This window comes from Eublepharis macularius, chromosome 3, assembly GCF_028583425.1.
Source record: "Eublepharis macularius isolate TG4126 chromosome 3, MPM_Emac_v1.0, whole genome shotgun sequence".
In the NCBI taxonomy this organism is placed as follows: domain Eukaryota; kingdom Metazoa; phylum Chordata; class Lepidosauria; order Squamata; family Eublepharidae; genus Eublepharis; species Eublepharis macularius.
In genome coordinates this window covers 74,464,466-74,468,804 of record NC_072792.1, presented here as the reverse complement: position 1 = coordinate 74,468,804, position 4,339 = coordinate 74,464,466, and positions in this window count along the sequence as shown.

Sequence of the window (4,339 nt, the reverse complement as noted above, 5' to 3'; positions counted from 1 at the left end):
TTAAGTGCTGTGTCTGGTTAATTCCCCATCTTAAATGTTTTGTTTAGTTAATTCCCCACTTTGTTAGCAGAGTTATCAGGATGCAGCAATCCCAGTCTTCCCCCTCCCTTCCCCCTCCCATTTCCTGTTGTCATTTCCCTCAGTAACAAGAATAGCACCCTCCACTGGATGAGAGCCCCACTTCATGCTAACTCTTTGGTTTCTGGTCTGCACCCTAGACATGCTCAGAGTACTTGCTGGACTGGTTTGAGTCCCTTCTGGAAATGAGTTTTCAAGAGATGCTGCTGGAAGAAGTCTGCTTGCCCTCTTGGCCACTGGTCTATGGGATACTATTATTTATTTATTTATTCTAAAATATTCTAATGTAGTCAGGAATATTGTAGTTTAGATTGTTTTGGGTTTTTTATTTTTGTACGTTAATCAGTTGTTTTATTCTTGTTTGTGTTATAGTACATGTTTAATTGTAGTTTTTTTAGGTTTGTTGTTAATTATATAAAACTGTTAATAAAAAAAAGAACAAGAACATGCTTGCCCATAAGGAATAATGGAAAGAATAATGGCCCTTAGGAAATAATGGAAAGAACACTTGCCCATAGGGAATAATGAATGCTTGCGCATAGGAAATAATGGAAAGCATGTTCGCTCATAGAAAATAAGAGAGGCCACACTTGCCCACAGGGAATAATGGGGAAAGTGATTGCCCATAGGCAATAATGGAGATCACACTTACCCATGGGAATAATGGAAAGCACACTTACCCACAGGGAATGATGGGGACAGCAATTGTCTATAGGGAATGCACATAGGGATTGATGGAATGCTTGCTTGCCCGCAGGGAATAATGGGGACAGCAATTGCCTATAGGGAATAATGGGGACCACACTTGCCCATCGGAAATAATGGAAAGCCCGCTAGCCCAGAGGGAATAATGGGGCAGCGATTGCCCATAGGCAATAATGGAGACTGCACTTGACCATAGAAAATAACAATTACATTTGATTTTTATACCACCTTTCAGGACAACTTAACACCCACTCAGAGCCGTTTACAAATTATGTTATTATCATCCCCACAACAATCACCCTGTGAGGTGGGTGGGGCTGAGAGAGCTCCGGAGAGCTGTGACTGACCCAAGGTCACCCAGCTAGTTTCAAGTGGAGGACTGGGGAATCAAACCCAGTTCTCTAGATAAGAGTCCTGCTGCTCTTAACCACTACATCAAACTGGCTCCAAATAATGAAAAGCACACTTGCCCACAGGGAATGATGGAAAGCACACTTGTCGATAGGGAATAATGGTGACAGTAATTGCCAATGGGGAATAATGGAAAGCACACTGAACCACAGGGAATGATGGAAAGCATGCTTGCCAAGAGGGAATAATGTGGAGAGCAATTGCCCACAGGGAATAATGGAAAGCACACTTGTCCAAAGGGAATGATGGTGACAGAGATTTCCCATGCAGAATAATGGGGACAGACATTGCACATAGGCAATAATGGCGTCCACACTTGCCAATAGGAAATAACGGAAATCCCACTTGCCCATAGGGAATAATGGGGACAGTGATTGTCCACAGGAGACCACACTTGCCCCTAGGAAATAATGGAAAGAACTCTTGCGCACAGGGAATAAGGGGACAGTGATTGCCCATAGGCAATAATAGAAACCACCAGGGCTTTTTTTCTGGGGGGAAGGGGGGGGAACTCCCACCCGGAGCAACTCCCAGGAGGAGGTGCTGCCTCTGTCAGTACATGTACGCACACGCGCACCTGGGACTATGTGATGATGTCACTTCTGGGAGGTGACATCATCACACAGGGCATGGCTGCCTTGGGAGTGCTCCCGTACTCCACAAGGGGCCTGATTTGGCCTGGATCAGGCCAAATTTTGTCCATATTGTTGGGGAAAAAAGGATAAAAATAGCTTTAAATCATAGGTGCAATGGATCTTGGATCAATAGAGAGTCAGCACATGAGTTTAGCTTTTAAAAACATTTACTTCTAAAGGGAAAAGGGTCACAGGTTGCCTACAAACCAAAAACACCTGGAGCTACATTTCTCACTACTGTTTACAACAAAGAGCTAGGATAATGGAAGTGGAGAATCTTCTTCTTCCTCCTTCTTCTTGACCCTGAAAGGACAGTCACCTGACCTGTTGACCAATAACAGTTTACAAACACTCTCAAGTTTCCCGGGCTTGCAGATTATTGGCTTTGAGCCAGGTTCCCTTTCCAGGTCAATCTAAACAATAGCATGGTAGGTAAACACATTAACCCCATAATGACTGAATCTCAGACCTTGCAACACACATATATTCCAACACCCCTTCTCAAGGTCTAGCATGGAAGTCATTATGCATTCATATTTAACAAACAGCATTCAACTTTTCTTTCAGCATTAGGATCAAACATATTCAACATTTCACGAAGATACTCAAACTTAGTTTTAGACAGCGGTTTAGTCAGAATATCAGCCACCATTTCTTCAGTACGACAGTGTTCAATTTCTATTAGTCCCTTCTGGTACATATCTTTCACAAGTTCACATTTAAGTCCAATAGATCTGCTTCTTGCTTTAGTACTTTCTCCTTGGCATATAGTAATACACGCTTGATTGTCCTCAAACATAACTACAGGTATAGGTTCATTTATTCCAAAGTCCTTTAGCAGGTTGAAGATCCACTCTAGTTCACTGCAGGCACTCGCCGCTGACACACATTCAGCTTCTGCTGTAGATTGTGCTACAATGGTTTGTTTTCTACTAGTCCAGTCTATCAGTCCATTTCCATAAAAGAATAGATATCCGCTGGTTGATCTGTAGTCACTTGATTCTTCTCCCCAATTGGCGTCCATATATCCAACCAGTCTTGGTTTCTCAGATGGCGAGATTCTCAGCTTTAGGTCTGCTGTTCCTTTCAGGTATCTTGCTATTTTCTTTATCGCGTTCCAGTCATGATGATTAGGAGAACTTACTTTTCTGCATAAGATGCTAACAGCTACTGCTATATCAGGTCTTGTGGTTTTGCTCAAGTACAGAAGTTTTCCAATTGCTTCTCTGTATTCACCAATATCTCTAAGTGGTTTTCCATCTCTTTCTCTCAAGTAATCAGGTTCAAGTGGTATATATGTCGCATTGCAGTTTTTCATGCCAATAGATTCTATAAAGTCCAATGTTTTTCTTTTCTGACTTAGAAGAAAGGTTCCATCTTCAAGTCTTTCTAGCTGTATTCCGAGGTAATGTTGTGCATCTCCAAGTTGCTTCACCTCTACCTCTTTGTTCAGTCCATCAACTATTTCTTTGATGTCTTGTCTGTCTTGGCAAGATATTATCAAGTCATCAACATAAATAAGAATGTACTGGTATTGTCCATTTTTAACTCTGGTGTACAGACATGGTTCAGCTTTTCCTTGCTTGAATCCTTGCTTTTGTAGTAGCCCTGATATTTTGTCATACCAGGCTTTTGCTGCTTGCTTTAAGCCATATAGACCTTTGTTGAGCTTGTACACATGATCTTCCATTCCCTTGATCTGGAATCCTTCAGGTTGCTCCATATAGATTTCCTCAGATAATTCTCTGTTGAGAAAGGCTGTCTTTATATCCAGATGCTCTACTATCATGTTTCTTGATGCTGCAACACTGAGTAGTGTCCTGAACGTTGCATGGTTGATAACTGGTGCAAAAGTCTCAAAGTAGTCAGTTCCATATTCCTGGGAGAATCCTTTAGCTACTAAACGTGCTTTGTATTTCTCAACAGTTCCATCAGTATTGTGCTTGATTTTGAACACCCATTTGCATCCAACAGGTCTTCTGTCTGGGGGTAAATTTGTGAGAGTCCATACTTGTTTTGTATTTATGGATTGCAGTTCTTCTTCCATTGCTTCAATCCATTTGTCTCTTTCATCTGCAGGTAGTTTGCATATATCTTTCCAGTTCTTAGGTTCTTGGATAAGTTGTACAGTTTCACAGAATTCATACTTCTTTGGTGGGTTTCCTTTGTTGCTTCTTTCCGATCGTCTCACAGTGGTTGCTGCTTCTGTCTCCTCTGGTCCAGTCCCTGCTTCCCCTTCTGTTTGGGTAATCTCTTGAGAAGGTGGACTTGCCGGTTTCCCGGGTGTCACTGCAGGTAACCAATCGACCAATTCTACAGGAGCAGTTTCTGTATCACTTGGATCAGTTGTCACTGTGGATTCAGTTGCATTAGAAGCATGTAATAAATGGCTCTCATCCACATACACCACGTTCTGTTCTTTGACTCTGTGCTCTTGAGGATTGTAAATTCTGTATCCTCTTCCACCAGTGGCATACCCTACAATTAGTCCAACTTCAGCTCGAGGATCA